This window comes from Bos javanicus, chromosome 26 (genome assembly GCF_032452875.1).
Source record: "Bos javanicus breed banteng chromosome 26, ARS-OSU_banteng_1.0, whole genome shotgun sequence".
NCBI classification, from domain to species: domain Eukaryota; kingdom Metazoa; phylum Chordata; class Mammalia; order Artiodactyla; family Bovidae; genus Bos; species Bos javanicus.
In genome coordinates this window covers 6,863,584-6,884,462 of record NC_083893.1, presented here as the reverse complement: position 1 = coordinate 6,884,462, position 20,879 = coordinate 6,863,584, and the positions used below count along the sequence as shown (strand labels likewise).

General features: G+C 37.2%; 1 long non-coding RNA gene across 1 annotated transcript in view; it reads right to left on the bottom strand.

Annotated features, from left to right (window-relative positions):
- Positions 1-6,774: 6,774 nt before the first annotated feature.
- The window catches only part of LOC133239655 (uncharacterized), a 29,477-nt gene continuing 15,372 nt past the window's right edge, over positions 6,775-20,879 (bottom strand). The window contains exon 3 of the long non-coding RNA XR_009733920.1: positions 6,775-7,364. This is a non-coding gene — a long non-coding RNA (uncharacterized LOC133239655). The remainder of the gene's footprint in view (positions 7,365-20,879) is intronic.

The following is a 20,879-nucleotide window of genomic DNA, read 5'->3' as shown; positions in this document are numbered from 1 at the left end:
CTATGACCACAGATATATGATAAATGCTTTAATATATTAGAAAAATACATGCTGATTGTATTGAATAAAGTGCCAAGTCACCAAATTTAAGGCATTATATGAACTGTAAGGAGGTTTTGATTGCTATAATCAGTATTTTTGAAATAATTGACATTGATGTCTTAATAAACAATATAACAATTAGTGTATCCATCTCACCTTTAAGCCTTTCTTATCTCCCTTCCACAGTAGGAAGCAATATCTCTTTATATGATATAGAATGTTAGAAGCAGATTATAGAATTTTGCCATAAAAGCTAAAGGAGAAAAAAAAAGATTATACTATTTCCTGTTTGTTTTATGAAAATCAAAATGAAACACTCATATTGAAAGAGTCTTCTGGATCAAGCTACACATATGCGTATAAACTCAAGCAAGTTCACTGATTCTCATTTCATGCATTTACCACTTCACAGGTAAAAGGACGTCTCCAAAACATGTGTTGATTCTGTTGCCATCTTTTGAATTTCAATGATGTAAGTATGTTTAGTGATAACCTGGAGCTTCTAATTATAGGCTCCAATCTTGACTGTTATTTGGCCTTAATTATTAAGTTTATAAAATAAATACTGCTAAATTGCCTTCAAATGCTTCTAAGTTAAAAGCACTTTAATGGATGCTACATATTCCTGGATTTAAAGCCTAAACCAGAACTAGCTATTCTAAAAATTGTTAATTCCCACTATAATTTTTACTTTATTAAAATATCACTCTAATTCCTATATTGCTCTGAAAGATAATTCTTTTGAACTAAAATCAAAGAGAGTGTTTATGGATAACCCTTTTCTATATAGTAAAGAAAAGATAATATGAAGCATAACTGTAATGAATTCTTTTTGTTCCACCCTATTTTGCTAAATTATCTGAAGACTTAAAAAAAAAAACAAAAAACAAAAAAACACCTTGGAGTATAATGCTTTATAGTGTTGTGTTAGTTTCTGCTGTAAACCAATATGAATCGTATATATATTATCCCTCTTAAGCTTCCCTCCAACTCAAAACATCCCTCTGATAAATTAAAGAATAAAAATCAGAACTTAGAGGACCATGCAAGGGTGATGAAGTTCTAGGAGAGTCTTATGTGGTGCAGCAGAAAGAGCATGGGCTTTGAAAGTATTACAGACCTAGGGTTAAATTTTGACTCTACTTATGATACATTGTCCATTTAGTAGCTATAAAAAAAGAGAAGAACCTATCTTGCATGATTATTTTTCAGAGTACATAAGAATGTAATAATATATGTGAAAACATGATCCTTGCAAATGGCTAATGTTATTAAGGCTTTATTACTGCCAGATACTGTACTAAGGGTTTTTAATGGATTTAGCTCTTCCAAACTAATCCACAGTATAAATATGATGATTATTATGCTTTTTTAGGTAACTACTCCAAGATCAGACAACTAGTCAGTTGTAGACAGAAGCAGCTCAGTAGAGAATCTACACTCTGGACTTTAACCAGCCTTTCTCATCTGTTAGTCAAGTGAATGAGCATTTCAAGACTGTAGACTGGAATCTGAATCAAGCTTTATCATAGACTAAATTTGGGCCTTAGGCAAAGTACTTTAATTCTCTCAATCTAATTTTCCTCCTACTCACAACAGGAATGACAGTACCTACCACATAGGAATGCTACCAAATTTAGGCAGCCTGAACACTAACTCTGCATATGAAGTACTTATTATAGTTCTAGAGCAAAATAAGCTATAATATGTGATTTTCAAAATGTTAATCTAAAAAGAAGTATTAATCCCTTTCCTTGTAGTTCTGTGTAAGGATTTTTATTTTTATTTATTTATTTTTGTAGAATCAATTACAAAATGTTGCTAATGCTGCAAGCTGACATACTCACAAATTTCCTCTATTTTAAAATATTCACCCTGACTCTCTGTACTTTCCCTCCAATTTTTTTTTGGGGGGGAGGGGGGGAAGGCTGAAAGACTAGTACAGTGAAAATCCTTCCCCTAGATTAGTAACGGTAAACCTTTTTACCATTTCATTTCTCTCTTTCCTATGTATATATTGCTGAAGCATTTTGAAATAAATTGCAGACATTATGCCGTTTCCACACCCCCAACCTGAATACTCCACAGTTATTTCAGAAAGAGGATATGCTTCTGTTGTTGTTATTTAGTAACTCAATCTACCTGACTATTTGCAACCCCTTGGTCTGTAGCCCACTGGGCTCTTCTATCCATGGGATTATCTAGGCAAGAATACTGGAGTGGGTTTCCATTTCTTCTTCTTGGAGTTCTTCCTGACCCAGGGATTGAACCCACATCTCCTGTACTGCAGGAGGTTTCTTTACCACTGAGTCACCTGGGAAGCCTCAAATATGCTTCTACATAACCAAATTAACATTATCAAACCCAATAAATGTAACCTAGGTAAATAATATTATCTAATATGCAGTATTTGAATACAGTCAGATTGCGTCACTCGCCCCCACAATGCCCTTTATCACTTTTATTCCTAAATCTAATTTAAAACATCACATGTTTGATTTGGCTATCATTATCTCTTTGATGGAGAAATTGACCCATCTTTGTTTTTTCATTGACACTTGAAGGAAAAGTTTAAGACAAGACCAGGCCAGTTGCCACGTGTACCACAATTTGTATTAACATGATCATTTACTCTGATCAAACATTTTTGGCAAGTTCACCACTATCACATCTGAGCCCCCAAAGATCAGTTTGTTCCATTACTCACGATGTGAAGTTGAATTATTTGATGAAGGTGGTATCCACTAGATCTTTGCATTGTAAAATCACCCTTTTTCTTTTACGATCAATATACAAATAGCCTGAGGGGTGATAGTTTGAGACCATGTGAGCATTCTATTTCAGCAACTTCTCAGACAGTAGGTTTTCTATCCACTGATGAGATCTTCACCAGAGGCATTAGTAGGAATTCATTTGTTTAAAAATATCTATTTTTTTCTAGCTCTATTGAAATAATCTAGAAGCCATGACATTAGTGTACAGATCTTGATTTCTAAATATAAATTATACAGATCTTGATTTCTAAATATAAATTACCTCTTGGGGGGAAAAAAACAAACAAACACTGATTGGGGGAGAAAACTCTTTTAAGAAATTTCTAATTTCAAGTCTGGGACAGGCAAAAAACAAAGTAAATCCCCCAAACCTAGGAGATGCTCCAAAGCTAGTGGGGACATGTAAGAAATACACCAAAATCAGACTTAAGGGGCTCTCACTGGCCAAATTTGAGCATCAGAACAAAAAAATTACCACATTATTCAATAATGGCACAATGTGTATAAAAATATATTCTGATTCTAAGAAGATATATAACTCTAAATTCATTTAGAATTTAGAGGAAGTGAATTTAGAATTATGTGAAAGTGAAGTTGCTCAGTTGTGTTCAACTCTTTGCGACCTGTGGACTGTAGCCCACCAACCTCCTCCGTCCATGGGATTCTCCAGGCAAGAATACTGGAGTGGGTTGCCATTTCCTTCTCCAGGGGATCTTCCCGACCCAGGGATCGAACCCGGGTCTCTCACATTGCAGGCAGAAGCTTTAACCTCTGCACCACCAGGAAAGCCCCAATGTAATTATAGGGAGCTTAATTAGCTACTGTTTTTTTTTTTTTTTAATTTGACCTGATGATTTAATAATGTTCTATAGGTCACAGATTGGAGAACAGCTTCTTCTTTGTCTTATTTTTACCTTTACTCTGAAGGAAAGAAAGTAAGAAGGAAGTTTCATTGTTAATATTTGGTCCTAACACTTCCAAACTGATTTACTGAGCAGGAATGTGTTCCAAATTCTAAAGCAAGGTAGTTGATCAGCTTTTCTATACCTGGAACCAATCTTCTGAGTTGACTGTGGAAACTTTGAGGATGCTGGATTTTAAAATATATTACAAGTTGGGAGAAAAGGTAAAATAACAAAGCCTGTATACTTCAAAAAATATGACAGCTGGAAATAGAATTCCATTCAGAGGGGTTTTATTGAAAAGAATTTAATGAAGGGGCTAGTTATCAACATGTGAGCAGAACTGAGGAATAACTAGAAATTCTGAGAACTATCCCTAGTAGGAAGGAATGGCAAGAAATCATCATGACCCCTTGGCTTGATGGAGAGTCAGAGCAGAGAGAACCAGAGTCATGGGGTAGGGGATGCTGAGAAGAAAAACAGAGACATGGAGAGGGGAAGGGGAAGAAATATCCACAGAGAAATATAAAGTTTGGGAAACTAATTAAAGGTGAGTGTATGTGTGAGAGAGAAAACAACGGTAAATAAGAAAGGTTCTGCTTGCAAAGCATTTGCTATCTACGGGAGGTGAAGAGCTGATATAGAGGAACAATCCAACAAGATAAGTGCTGGAATGGAGGGGTATGAACAGGATGGTCAAGATGGTTTTCACACTGTCTGAGGATAAGGGAATAGAAAAATACAAGGTGTCCATAAAGTCCACGTGCATAGATTATTTTATGAGATATTAGAATGCATTAATAAATCATGTACTATATATCCACCTGTCTTTTCAGACTTAGTAGGTACCCTATTGATTCCAACCAAACACAACATAGAAATTGTCTTGGGACAATATAAGAGATGATAATGAATGTTGTTAAAACCATTGCAGTATGTCATGCCACTAAAATTGATTGGTTGTCTAAAATCTAGAATGTCTACATCTAGGTAAGTGGTGTTTGGGGTTTCCATTACAACCTTAACTTCTACATAATGCAAATATTTCCATTTCTTAGAATAAATGCATGAAGTACTAATATAACTTCACTTAAATTTCACTCCATGGGTATACGTGGGCCACAAATTAAGCTTATTTTACCTTCAATTTCTCTCATAAGTAATTTTGGCAACCAAGGGTTATAGCCCCATGTCTTGCTCCCAAATGAATTAACTATCATGTGATCACCACCTAGGCTATGATGCTATATTTTTTTAGATACTTCATCTCCCATAGGGCCCAGAAGCTTTTGCTGACTGTGACTTCTTCTGAGTATTTTGACATCTACTGAGCAAACCAGGCTGTCTCCTCTAGTTCTAGTTGTAGTTGTCCACTGAGCAGTTAAGCCCCTCAAATAAACACCACCAAAATTGTTGACAAGTTCCCAAGGTGCCTCAGCCATGGGCATTCTGAGTACCATTCAGGAGAATGTGAACAAAGTCCCTGCAATTTTTAAAATTTTGGTTCTAGCCCCTCTTTGAGAATTGAGTTCTGAGAGGCACTTCTAACATTCTATGATAAAAAAGCCATCTTCTCTTATTTAAATTTAATTTTTTTTGTCTGTAATGGATGTCCTAATTAATACCAAGAATTAGACAAAATATTCTTTTGTGATTCTATTTTGGAATCAGAAAAATAAAATTTTGAATAGCATGACTCAATATCCATTCCCACTATTTACAGATATTTAATAGGGGTATTTGAGGAAAAGTATATGTAATAACATAATGAATTGTTCAGTTCAGTTCAGTTGCTCAGTCGTGTCCGACTCTTTGCGACCCCATGAACCACAGCATGCCAGGCCTCCCTGTCCATCACCAACTTCCATAGTTCTCCCAAACCCATGTCCATCAAGTTGGTGATGCCATCCAACCATCTCATCTTCTGTCATCCCCTTCTCCTCCTGCCCTCAATCTTTCCCAGCATCAAGGTCCTTTCAAATGAGTCAGTTCTTCGCATCAGGTGGCCACAGTATTGGAGCTTCAGCTTCAACATCAGTCCTTCCAATGAACACCAAGTACTGATTAGTGATTATAAATTACTTTCATACTATTTCCCCCCTGCTTCCCAAAAATAGTTCTATAAAGGAGGGAAAAATCTCATCCACTTGGAAAGATGTGACATGGTCTCTTAGAGATATGGTGTTCTTGCTAGGGTTTTGGATAAACTGAGATGGGCGCTAAGAAAGGGATCTGGACACGGGAAACCAAAAAATATATGAGGAAGAAAAACAAGTGTTGGCCTTATTGCGTTAGACTGGATTTTCAGGGCTGAGTACAAGAGTGTTTCAAATATAAATTTGGTTACTATCAGCATGATAGTGATGATGAACACAGATCAACATAGGTTTCTTATGAACAAGATACTATAGAACAGTGCTTGAATTAATAGACATTTTCACATTGAATTCTCACAAAACTGTCCTAAGAAGGTACTGCTATTAGCTTCATTTTACAGATGAGCAAATTGAATTCCAAAAATATTAAGCAACTTGCTTAAGTCTTCCACCAGGTAAATGGTAGAACCAGGATTCAATCATAATCATTTCAAGTCCAGAGCTTGTGCTTTTAAGAGTTAAGCTACACTGTCTGCCACATCCTACTGTAGAGATCACAAATTTGTATTTAACACAGCAGCTGAGGGGATCCGGTAACAAGCTTCAGAGGGTACATTGACTGCAGTGTCTAAGGGGAGTGGATTCAAGTGAAAATTACCCAACAGGTAAAGGATCTATTAGGAGGCCTTGCTAATGCTAGGAGGAACATGCCTGAGCTGGAAGACATAGTGAATTTTAGAGAAAGTTCACAGAGACAAGTATTGTCTTCAAGTTGGTTAGCTGACTATGTCATAGGACTTGTGCAGATGGGTGTTAAAGCCTGTGAAGTGCTAGAACGTACTTATACCCACCCATATTCCATAAATTGGAGAGTGAAGGTAGGGAAGCTGGGGAAGGTGGGGAGAAGAAAGGAATGGAGAGAGATTCCAAAAGCTTAGAAAATAAAGTTCTTGTCCTTCACAGGGTTTAGGGTTTTATTGAAGAGCTTAATGGAGACAGATTGGAACTTATGAAAAGACTGGAGAACAATTGAAGATCACTGGCAATTGTGTGAAGCGAATTCCAGTGACGCAGACCTTGGTGGAAGGAGAAAACAAAGGACCAGGTGAAGGGTGGGAGGCCTCAGAGTCATGGAGTGAGGACACTGAAAACCCTTAATGTGTAATCTCAGAGTGCACTAGGAGAGGTCCCTGAGATGGATTACCAAGCTCTGGAGCCTCGAAGCTTCCACCCTCCCAGGCTCTAGTATGTGCTCTTCTCTGCTTTGCTTTTTGACAGTATATTATTTACAAGCACCAATCCATTTTATCACTGTTTGAAGAAATCTCTGGGTGAGATCAGTTTGTTGTTAAAGACTGACTCAGCTGTTTGGTGTTTCTAGGGGTTACTTCAGTATTTTTCAATTGCTCGCAGTGTTTACAGCCTTCTGTGTGTTGAGCCTGGTTGGAATCACTTGAAAAGCTTGGTTAAGATGTAGATTCCTGGTCCTTACACTTAGAACACTCTGCCTTGGGCTGGCTGTGTGACCTTGTTCTGCACCAGATTCCTCCCTAGTTAACAGGAATAATAATATATAGTGGATGAGAATGAGTATAGAACACAGAGAAAAAAAAGAATGTATAATCTGTTTGTAGGACATACATTAAGTTAACCTTAAAATGCATTCCAATATACATGTGCATAAAAATACTGTTTGATTCCACTCATATGAAGTACCTAGAATAGTCAAATTCATAGAGTCAGAGAATGTATTGGTAGATGCTGGAGGCCAAGGGGTTATGGGGATATGGAGAGGGGGAGTGGGGAGTTAGTGATTAATGGGGACAGAGTTTCAGTTTAGGAAAGTGAAAAATTCAAGAGACGGGTGATGGTGAGAGTTGTGCAACAATGTGACCATACTTAGTGCCACTGAAATGTACAGTTAAATATGGTTAAATTAGTATGTTTGATATTAAGTGACTTTTACCACAATAAAAAACATTAAAAAAAAAATCCCTCCACCCATAGAACTGAAACTACAAAAAAAAAAAAAAAGAGAGAGAGAGAGATAAATAATACCTCCCTTTACAGGATTTGGGGATAGGATAAAATGAAACTACACCTACATACAACAGGTTTAGTACAATGCGTGGGATATAGGCTTCCCAAGTGGCATGAGTGGTAAGGAACTTGCCTGCCAATTTGGATGATGTAAGAAACCAGGATTTGATTCCTGGGTCAGAAGATCCCCTGGAGGATGGGATAGCAACCCACTTCAGCATTCTTGCCTGGAGAATCCCATGGACAGGGAAGCCTGGCGGGCTACAGTCCATAGAATCACAAGAGTCGGACACAGCTAAAGCGGCTTAGCATGGCACATAGTTAAGATCGCTAATTATTATAATTAATTCCTAATGTGTCCGGTTTATTTTAAATAACATACTTCGTATTTTAAAATTTCTAGTGGGACTTCTGGAAAAAAGAAGAAAGAGAACTGCTACTGCAATACTCCTTTCCACAGATCACCTTCAGGGCTCCAGGGCCCCAGGTTTTCTCACTTGAAACTTGTTCAGAGTCTCCTCTCCAGCCTACATGCTCTCTTTGAGCTGTCTTGGTGTCCTATCAATTCTACAGTCTCCAGCTTGATGCATGTTCTGGAGCCATGGTGGTATTCTCAAGAGGACAGTATGCCACATGACCATTTAGTTTATTTGAAATAACATTTATACAACTGACCTGGCTTTAATGGCTTCAATGATATGTCACAGAGAATTAGAAATACTTCTCAGATTTACAATAACTAAGTCTGTCAAACATGTTTTGCTAAAATATTGCATCAATGATCCGTGAGAAGAAAACAACTTCTAAGCTGTTCTTTGATGCCTCTCGGGACGGATTTCTGCAGCAGAGGTTGGCAAACATTTTCTGTGCAGAGACCAGTAATGAATATTCTGGCTTTGCAGGCCACACTATCTCTGTTTCAGCCATACTGTTCTGCTGTCTTTTGCAAAAGCAGTTGTTGGTAGTATGTAAATTATAATATCTGTATTTCAATAAAACTTTACTCATGGACATTGAAATTTGAATTTCATGGAATTTTCATGTCATAGTCTTCTTTTTCATCTTTTTGGATGGTCTAAAAATATGAAAAGAATTCTTAAGTTGTAGGCTGAACAAAAATAGGAAGTGAGTTGGATTTGGCCCACAGATCATAGTTTGCCAATTCCTGTCCTAATCTTATGTTTTTGTTGCTTTGATTTTTGTAATAGGAGAGAAATTGACTTAATGGCCACAAATGACACAGTCTATCCACAATGTGATTTTAAGAACAAAGCAGTTTGTATACTCTTGTCCATAGCGGCATTATTCATATTAGTCAAAATATGGAAGCAACTCTAATATCTGTAAACAGTTGAATATGGTCTGTGCATACAATAGAGTACTATTTAGCCTTAGAAAGAAAAGAAACTCTGATACATGAGTGAACAACAACATGGATGAACCTTGAGAACAAAAAGACATATACTGTATGATTCTACCTGTAAAAGTTACCTAAAGTACTTAAGTTCATAGAAATGAAAATCAGAACAGTGGATGTCAGGAGTTGGGGGAGTGGGAGTGTGGAGTTGTTTAATGGGTACAGAGTTTCAGTTTAGAAGATGAAAAGAGTCCTTGAAATTGATTGCACAGCAATATGAATGTACCTAACACTACTGACTGTGAAGAAGGCTGAGCGCCGAAGAATTGATGCTTTTGAACTGTGGTGTTGGAGAAGACTTGAGAGTCCCTTGGACTGCAAGGAGATCCAACCAGTCCATTGTGAAGGAGATCAGCCCTGGGATTTCTTTGGAAGGAATGATGCTAAAGCTGAAACTCCAGTACTTTGGCCACCTCATGTGAAAAGTTGACTCATTGGAAAAGACTCTGATGCTGGGAGGGATTGGGGGCAGGAGGAGAAAGGGATGACAGAGGATGAGATGGCTGGATGGCATCACTGACTCGATGGACATGAGTCTGGGTGAACTCTGGGAGTTGGTGATGGACAGGGAGGCCTGGCATGCTGCAATTCATGGGGTCGCAAAGAGTCAGACACGACTGAATGACTGAACTGAACTGAACTGAACACTACTGAAAAACACTATCCATTTGAAAAATGGTTAAGATGGCAAATTTTGTGTTATATGTGTATATAAATATATAATTAAGAATAAAAAAATGAGGTAACTCTTAAGATTTTACAAATAAATTCTGAGATGCAAACTGAATATCAGTATGCACAGTTTGCAATGAATATCTCTGGCTCATTTGCTGTTTTTATGGTTCTTCTCACCATTTCCTTTTAGCCACATTGATGTAAGTAACAACTATGCTGTTCAGCTCAAAAACACTTTTTAAAATCACCACACTGTGCCAAAGAATCACTTGGAAAGTATGAATACAAGCATGATTAAAACAGTCCCCAATGGTTGTAACTGACTTATGGGTCCTAAGTTATCATTCCCTTCTAGTGGTATTGTGAATTCATACCTTTGCATGGCTTTATGGCAGGGGCAGTAGAGTTTCTTTGAGCTTTGAGCTTGTCCATGTGATTCATTCTAACCAATGGGATGTGGGTATTAGTGGGCTTGAAAGGTGCTTGCACTTCTGCCATTTCCATAAAAACATTTCAGAATGAGATATATGGAACTGACTTGACTGGACCAGAAGCCAAGAGCCCTGTCCAGCCCAACCCAGCCCAAATTTGTCAAACCCTAATCCATCCACAGAGCTGTGAAAATGAAAATCAATGATTTGTTCTTTCAAGAAGCACAAAATTATTGTGGCATGATTTGTTCTTTCAAGCAAGACAAAATTATTGTGGCTAGAGCAAAGGATATATTGTCTTTGAGAAGCCTACAGGCTTACATAGGTGCACAGACATGATTCGTTCCTCTTCTAAACTTATCTCCACAAAGCAGTGGATGTCAAATCTGGGGTGTATAAGAATAATTTGAAGAATGTGATACAACTCTGGATTCTCAGAGACCACTGGCAGAGATTTTGGCCTGGTAGGCATGGTGTAGTGCCCAGAAATACACAGTTTTTGGAAGCAACTCAAACAATTCTGATGCAGGTGAACCCAGGATTGTAATAGCTTCACCATAGTGTACAGTATTAGTGATGGCAAAAGATTCTTGCTTGCAAAAGCTCACAGGGTGGAGAGAAAATTGATAGCAGAAAAACAAAACTAATATCTGCATATTCAAAAAGTCAATATACTCACTATGCCAGCAGTCACCTCCTCAGAAAGATTTGAGGTAACTCTACAGGGCACACCAAAATAGCACCACAACTGAACTGGCTTTGCCTTCTTCCAGCCTGAAATTCACCCAGTGGAGTCATTCCTACAGGTCAGTCAGAAACCTAATACGTCTTCATTTCTTCTGTCACCATCACAGTACGAGGCTCTCATCAAATCTGAGCTGATTTTTCAGAACCCTCCTAAACCAACGTTTCTCCCACTAGGCTTCCGCCTTCCTATGTAGCCTGCCTTTCTGTCACCAATTTTCTCATATCACTCCTCAGCTCCTCTATCTACAGTTATTATTCACCAACACTTTGATGTGATATCCAATATTACTCATAGGTTTTAAAGATTTTTTTTTAAGTGACAAAACAATCGTATGGTTAAGTTCATCACCTGGCTATCACTCAAGAAGCTAGCAGCCTTTCCCATCTCAAGATTGATCACTTCAATAACACCTTTTGTGATAACATCTCATCCTTGACAACTCATCACCTTTACTATATTTAGCTTGTGTTCAATTTAGTGGTTACCCAAATACCATCTTTAGAATGCCCTTTAATTATTTCTTTAAATACCCGTTTGTTGTGTTTCCAAAATGGAAAAGCACTTTTATATTTGTTTAATATCTACCCTTAGAACTGGGATACTATTGATCCCATAGTACTTGGTGAACCAAACTGAACTGTGGCACTGAACTGTTACATTATACATTTTGAAATGTATAATGATGGTAATAATAACAGCAAGTCAAAATAAGAGCATTTGAAATTTGATTGAAGACTTTTTATGCCCCGGGTAATATGCTATTTGATTACACTTTCTGCTTAATTTACTCTTTACAACAACCCAGAAGGAAAGTGCTCATAAGTGTTGTCCTTTGTCAGATGACAGAAGTGAAGGATGAGATTTGTCTAAGGTAACAGTGCTTCCTGGTGAGGATTTGACCTAAGACAGAGCAATGAGCTATTTCTTTACCCTGCCTGCATTTAAACTGAGGTTAGAAGGACTGATGCTGAAGCTGAAACTCCAGTACTTTGGCCACCTCATGAGAAGAGTTGACTCGTTGGAAAAGACCCTGATGCTGGGAGGGATTGGGGGCAGGAGGAGAAGGGGATGACAGAGGATGAGATGGCTGGATGGCATCAGTGACTCGATGGACATGAGTTTGAGTGAACTCCGGGAGTTGGTGATGGACAGGGAGGCCTGGCGTGCTGTGATTCATGGGGTCGCAAAGAGTCGGACTTGTCTGAGAGACTCCAGCAACAAGAGGGCTTCCCTGATAGCTCAGTTGGTAAAGAATCTGCCTGCAATGCAGGAGACCTGGGTTTGATTCCTGGGTTAGGAAGATCCCCTGGAGAAGGACATGGCAACTCACTCCAGTTTGTTATTTTGATTTTCTTTACATCATTAAAATGACGCTGGGTTAAGGGTGTGCAATGAGATTTGCTAAAGTTAAAGCTTTCCCAATTTACATTAATAAAAGGCATATTTTAGCTACTTAAAACCCATTTCACCGATTAGTAAAAAAAAAATAGGAATTGTAATATCACCTAACGCATAAAGTTGTTCTGACCATTAAAGAGGAAAATTCAGATAAAGGGTATAATTCAGAGGCTGGACAGAGAAATCAATTAAGGAATGTTTGCTAATACAGTGATGGTGATAGTGATGAGTTTCTGCAGAGACCCTCCTTCTGAATGAGCAAACACTTCTCCTAGGCTATAGTCCTTTCTCTCAGAGAAAAAAAAGATATAGTAAAGGATCGTCATTCATATTTACTTTACCTGTATGTTTTTGTTTTAAAGAAACAAACAGTTTTAGACATGGTGACTCTCTAGAATGATTTGCAAAATAAAACAGCATTTTCAGCACTTTACGGACTCAACTTTCTGAAAGTAAAAATCTTGGATAACTTTTTAAATTGAGATAGATATACATATTCATGACATTATGCAAAGGAAATCCTTTCAGACGTGGAGACCTAGGACTCAGCTGAAATATCTGTACAGTAATTTGAAGGAAATCATAAACTGAAAAGCATACTGAGCATTCTACTCATCTCCCTATTTTCTTCTGTTCAGTTACAGCAGTTCTGGTAGGTTTTTATTTTCTCACTGAGGACGGCACTACTCTTAAATAAACATGATTATAGCCTAGAAGAGCTACAGACTGCTTCAGATGCTAAAAATAAAATAGTTAAAATGGAGAGACTTCAATTTGATGCAGGCTGCTCAACAATTTAACTTCTAATTGTCTTGTGGTTATTCCACAACTAGGAATTGACCATATTCCGTTTAAAGGAGATTGAAGGGCTCAGAAAAAAATAAGAAATGAAGTGGAAGTTTTTTCTTCCCAAATCCTAATCCCCAGAAACATGAGTAAAAATAATCATATATCTCCTCTAAAACAAAAATATGGATTCAAGTCACATCTTAGAATTGTCTCTTCTCAAAAGAGCTTAGTATTATCCGAGTTATGGAGATTCAAGCAAATTGCTTATGAGTAATGGTGTTTTAGTGAAAACATTCACTTCTTATTGAGAATGACAGTAACAGATAGTTCTTAATAAAGTAAAATTTAGTTCTTTTCTCAGTTTCCACTTTGTTCGTGAAAATTCTCAATGCCATATGCATTAATTGGATACTTTTCTAACTTGTTTTCTTAACTTTAAAAACATGCTGTTACTTTGTAAAGTGTGACTATTTGTATTTCTTTTGGCTTATGATACTGAATTGAAAAGAAGCAATTTGATAATTCAGTGTGAAGGCAAGTATATCATTTTTCATATTATGTTGGTGAAAAGGCTATTTTTAAAGCATGTGAACAGTATAGAAAAAATATACATATATAGGAAAAAATGTAATTATATATATTTATAGTCTTGCCACCCCCAGACCTAAATCCACAGTTATTTTGATATACATAACATTTAGATATTATTAGTATCCCAATCTCATGCACACTGAAATAAAGTCTCGATTATTGGGTGGGTGAAGTGAGTTTTAAGCAACTCAAGTGAACAATCTAGTTCACAACACAGCATATTTTACTGACTGGATCTTCTAGGATTATGTGGATATTTTTTTCTCTTCATACCTTGCCTTCTGGGCTTCACTCATGTCTGTATTCTCAATTATCACTTCACCTACTTTCTTTGAGCAATTCTAACTTTGCTTTCTGTTTTAACTACCATTTACACACTGATGATTTCAGTGTGTGTGTGTATTCAAAATATATGTGTATACCTAAATATACATATAAGCATGTTATGTATGTGTGTATGTGTATTAAAGTTCAGATCAGATCAGTCGCTCAGTCGTGTCTGACTCTTTGCGACCATGTTTTAAAGTTACCTGTAAGCTATAGAATTTTTTCATCCAGTTGCTGACTGAACATGTCTCTCCACCCTGAAGACCCAAAGATGTTCAAAGTCAATATACCTAAAACCAAACTTGAATGTAAATGTCTAAATTGCTATTCTTTCTACCTCAGTTTTTCAATTGGTGGCATCCATTCTATCACCAAACAAAAAAAAGGGGGGGGGGGCGGAATTTAATCAATACTTTTTCTTAATTCTTCCTTCTATATCCATTGAACCCATTTCTAACATGATTCAAGGTTTTAAACTACTTAATCTGTATTTTCACTCGTGTATTTAGGTCTTTTAAATCTTTCTTTGGATTATTGGAATACCCTCCTAAACACTTCCTATAAAAAATATGTCTGATATAAAAAGATTAGCATGTGAGTGTTTTGGGGGAGGAGGGGAGAATATAGTTTTATGTAACCTAAGCCCCAGTCACCCCCATTTATTCCTCTTCTCTACTATTTAAAATACTGAGAAATTCTAATATACCAAACTCTTTCAAATTCCTCTGAGTTCTCTCACATTTTCCATCAACTGGAGTGCTTTTTCTCCATTAGTTGCCTAGGTAATCCCCTTGTTTACCCTTACAAACCATACTCAGATTTCACTTCATTTGAAGAGGCTTTTCTGAGTCAGACAAAATTAATCACTTCCTGTGTTCTGATTATATATTTCTGTGTAGCAAACAACCCCAAAACTTAGCAGTTTAGACTGACATCCATTTTATGATGTTTCCTGATTTTGTGGGTCAGGAAGTTGGGCAGTGCTCAATTGGCTGGCTCATCACACAATACATGGTTACTTGGTGAGATTCAGTTGGTAGCTGGGCAGGTTTGAGGATTTAACATGGTTTCACTCACAAGCTGAGCACTTGGATGCTATTGTCCTTAAGTCGCTAAGTCGTGTATGACTCTTTTGGGACACCATAGACTGAAGCCCTCCAGGCTTCTCTGTCCATGGAATTTCCCAGGCAACAATACTGGAGTGGGTTGCAATTTCCTTCTCCAGAGGATCTTCTTGACCCAGGGATGAAACCTGTGTCTCCTGCATTGGCGGGCAGGTTCTTTACCACTGAGCCATCAGGGACACCTTTGCATTTTGATGGGAATGATTGAAAAACAAGGCTCAAATGAACCCCTATTTTTCTCCCTGTAGTCTCAATAACTCTCCATGTGATGTCTCCAGCAGAGCAAAAGAGCTTCTTACATGACAGCGTTAACCTCCCAGAGACCAAGGAAGCAAGCAGCTAGTCCTCTTAAAACTAGGTAGGTATAGCCTAAATCACTGCATTTCTTTGCTCTATTAATCTTTTCTACAATAAAGACTCATCTGAACTTTGAGATCTCATTTTCAAAACACTGTTCAGTATGTATTTATTTGGTTCAAATGTAAGATATAAATTTCATACAGGATGCAAACAGTGTATTCCTGAAAAATTCTTAGCAATTGATCATCTCTGTGATCCACTAAAAATCAAGGAAAGTTCCTACCGTCTGTTTATAAAATGCCCACATGCCAGTTCAGGGACTGAAGTATATATTTCTTTTTTTTCTTTTATAAAGATGGTATCAGGAGTTGATAGAAAAGCAGAATAGAGTTGAGCATAGGAGTATGTATCAGGAGATCCAATCACTGAGTGACCTTAGTTAACTATCCATTCTATGAATTCAGAATGTCAATAGCTCACTATTTGGAATCACTCTAATTCTGTTATGAATGTTATCATTTCCCCATATTCAAATCTATGTATTGTCAAATGCCAAATACATTTGGTCCTTAAACAACATGGCTTTAAACTGTGTAGGTCTGCTTACATGCAGATTTTTTTGAATAAATATATTGGAAAAATTTTGGAAGATTTGCAACAATTTAAAAAACTTGTAGATCAACTTCATAGCCTAAAAATATTGTTTTAAAAAATTAAGAATGTATGTATGTAGATAATTGTCTATCCTTACACAGACATAAAGTGATGTTTAATATAAAATTAGTGTGTTAGTTTTCTTACAACTTTATAACTTTGCTTTCAAAGAATTATATTAGCATACATTATCTGGTTTGACTAAAGGGCACAGAAAGCCAAAGTTGTTTGAATAACTAAGTAAATGAATGAATAAAGGAGTATTTTGTGAGTATAATTCCTTAATAAGTTGTAATTGAAGAAACTATGTATCAGCCTATCATCATAGGTAAATGTTTTTTTAAAAAAATGTAGCAATGTTTTAAACACTATATTATGAACATGACTGTAATACTGCATACCATAAAAATCTTACAACCATTCATAATGTAAAAGCAAGTTTATTTTGAAGCAATTATATCAATTACACTAGGTACCATATAGCAATCAGAGTGTAGCTCTTCATTATCATTGCCTGAACTGTTATAACTGTAAAAAATATGAATTACTTTTTCACATTATCTTTTTATTTTTTATGTCTAGTGTTAGTAATATGCATAACATCTAGAGTGTTTTGTTTTCATATAAAACAAGATTGATGTAGGTACAGACAGACAATATATCTTGTAAACAGATGATGAACTTATAGCTAAATACAGTACAGTATTATAAATAAGTTTTCTCTTCACTAGGATTTTCTTAATAACATTTTACTTTCTCTAGCTAACTTTACTGTAAAAACACTATGCAATGCATATAACATAAAAAAATGTGTTAATCGTCTGTGTTATTGGTAAGGCTTCTGGTCAACAGTATGCTATTAGCAGTTCAGTTTTAAGAAAGTCAAAATTTATACATATTTTTGAGCTCACACACTCTGTGTCCTTAACTCCTTCATGGTTTAAGGGTCAATTGTAATGATCAGATCAGATCAGATCAGTCGCTCAGTCGTGTCCGACTCTTTGCGACCCCATGAATCACAGCACACCAGGCCTCCCTGTCCATCACCAACTCCTGGAGTTCACTGAGACTCACATCCATCGAGTCAGTGATGCCATCCAGCCATCTCATCCTCTGTCGTCCCCTTCTCCTCCTGCCCCCAATTCCTCCCAGCATCAGAGTCTTTTCCAGTGAGTCAACTCTTTGCATGAGGTGGCCAAAGTACTGGAGTTTCAGCTTTAGCATCATTCCTTCCAAAGAAATCCCAGGGCTGATCTCCTTCAGAATGGACTGGTTGGATCTCCTTGCAGTCCAAGGGATTCTCAAGTCTTCTCCAACACCACAGTTCAAAAGCATCAATTCTTCGGCGCTCAGCCTTCTTCAAAAAGTCCAACTCTCACATCCATACATGACCACAGGAAAAACCATAGCCTTGACTAGACGAACCTATGTTGGCAAAGTAATGTCTCTGCTTTTCAATATGCTATCTAGGTTGGTCATAACTTTCCTTCCAAGGAGTAAGCATCTTTTAATTTCCTGGCTGCAGTCACCATCTGTAGTGATTTTGGAACCCAGAAAAATAAATTCTGACACTGTTTCCACTGTTTCCCCATCTATTTCCCATGAAGTGGTAAGATCCTGCACATGTATCTATACTGAGAATTCTGTGTTGACTCTTCTCAGGGGTTCATTATCTCTCCAGGGGTTTGGAGAGCTTCTGGACTGGTGAACAAACACCCAACCACATGCAGGTGGAGTGATGTCCTCAAACTCCACAGGGACAGAAGCTCCTTACCTTGGGACTCTTTGAGACCTCACCTTTTGAATTTCTTCATCTGACTGTTTATTCCTATCCTTTAATATCCTTTATAATATACTGATAATCTAGTAGGTAAACTGTTTTCCTGAGTTCTGTGAGCCACCCTAGAAAAGTAATCCACCCAAGGAGCTGGTCATGGAAAATTTGTGATTCACATCCATCAGTCAGAAGTACAGGTAATGACCTGGATTTTCAGTGTCTGACTGATTGTAGGACTCCCAGCTGGAGTTGCAGAATAGCTTAGTGTGGGAAAACTGCACACACATTTGGAATACAGAGGATTGCGTGAGTAGTGAGTAAAGGAAAATGACAGAGTTTCCATTACACTTCGCATGAGGTTTTACAGCAAAAATCCTTACAATCATTTGAACTATTTCCAGTCTTTCTACTCTAATCTATCCACACTTGCTACTGATTCAATCTCCATGAAACAAGGCTATATAGCTTCAATTTGACTTTGACAATTGACCCTTATTTTTTTCCAGAATATACCTTATTGTTTTAATCCAACTAGTCTTACCACTCACTGTTCTCCAGGAATATTTTGGATATTCTCACTTCTGCTCTAGCTTTTGCTTGTGTTTCAAATACATGCCTCACCTCGTTTCCATATCCATGAGTATTTCACAAATATCCATCTTCTAGGAAGCTTAATTGAATCCCCATATCAAAAGGCTCTCTCCTCACTTGAGCTGACATAATGCTTTGCTCACACTTCTGCTCCTCTTTATTGTTTCTTTAATGTGAGGAATACAGGCTTTAGGGGAAAATAAACATTGATCCCCTTACTATGTGAATTTAGGCAAGTATCCTAACTTCACAGCATCATAAACTCACCTGTAAAATAGGGTGGAAAGTAAGAGCCATTCTTACCTTGTGAGAATTACTGTGAGGATAAAATGCAACAAAATTTATGCAGAGACCAATGCAGAGCTGGCCCAAGAATGAATGACAACTCTCATTCACATTAAGTTAGATATAAATTTAAAAATATATAATTAATACAATATATGCCTTATAAATGACAGAGGCTCAATAACTGACTTGAATTTAAAAACTAGAGAAATCAGGAATTCCCTGGCATTTCAGTGGCTAGTACTCCACACTTTCACTGCCGAGGGCCTGAGTTCAATATGGTTGGGGAACTGAGATCCCAGAAGCTACATGATATGCCTTAAAAAAAAAAAAAAAAAGACGAGAAAAATCATCACTTGAAAATTTTTTCTTCCACTTGTAGGTAAGCCACCTACTGTTGTGATGAGAATGACCACATTACACAGTTTTAGAGGTTTTACTGCACAAATAACCAATGGGGTATCAGTCACTACAAACCTACCGTCTTAACAAATTTAAAGTAGCTGAAAAAATTAGAGCAGGAAATAAATACCTAAGGCTTTCCAGCTGTCAGCAAAATGCTAACCTGCTTGAATATTTTCTCGGTGTCTGTTTTAAAAACATGACGGCTGAGGTACTAAAATTTGTGATCCAAAACTAAACTTAGTAGGACACAAATAACAGTGTGAATGTTTTGGTTGTGTTATCCATCCTACTTTGGTTGATGGGACTTGGGAAACAGACAGTGATGTCCATGACTGATCACTGACAGATCCTGTATTATGCAGCTACGCATTGTGTTCATCAGAAAAATTTGACCTCTGTGCTGTTCATGGCTCAGAATGTGATACTGATGTGGCAAATGACATGGCGCTCAAAAGAGACCATATTCCGGAATCTGAGTACTTTACCAGCAAAACTAATTCTAATATCACTACATTTCCATGAGGCCTTTGGCCAACATCTCAAACATCTCTATTCAGTCAATGAATAGAAAAGGGAATTTGGGAATAATATGGGAGCAAGTGGGAAGAGAAACCCTTTTGATTTCACAGTGCGTATGATCCTAAAACGAACTAGAAAAGTTACAGTTGAGGATTTACCTAGTAGTTCTTCCCTTGGTTTGATCCTAAATACTTTCATCTTCAGCTCCTGGGGTGAAGTATTCCCTCTGTAAACTTCTATTCCACCCACTCTCTTTACTCCCAACCTTTTAAATTCAAGATGAAGACTAAGCTCTTTCTATGACAAGTATTCAACATTAGCCATTTGCAATAGCTGAGGCAGCATTTGGCTTGATATATTCCAGGAAATAATTTATTATAGCATATCCAATGTATTCTAATTTGCAATATTTTATAGAAAATATATTCAGATTCAACAGAATTCTACTCTTCCCCTTTCTTCCTAGTTTATAAAAATTTCCTCACTCATCAAATGGGGATAATAGTATATTCCTTTGAAAGTTTTTGAAAATATTAACTAAGAAAATTCACACACAGTTCCTGATATCTAATAAGCACTCTATAAAATATGTGTGCATGTGCTAGTCGCTTCAGTTTTGTCCAGCTCTTTGTGACTGCATGGACTATAGCCCACCAGGCTCCTCTGCACTCTACAAAGTGTAGTTATCCTTAATTATGCTACCTGGCAAGTATTTGTTGAACATTTATTTTGCACAATGCCCAGGGATTAAAAAGATTGTAATTGCTGCCCTCAAGGTATTCTCCTGCTAGAAGAAGTAACATGGTTTCTTACAAAATAAGATGAAAATAAGTAGATGCTATGAGAGCTCTGAGGTGGATGGCCTGACTCAGTCTGGGATGGAGGAAGATGTCCGGGAAGGCTGCACAGGGGCGGTGAAGTCTTAAACAACTTGGTAAGTATAGAATTGACTTGGTAATAGGGGCTTCCTTGGTGGCTCAGTGGTAAAGAATCT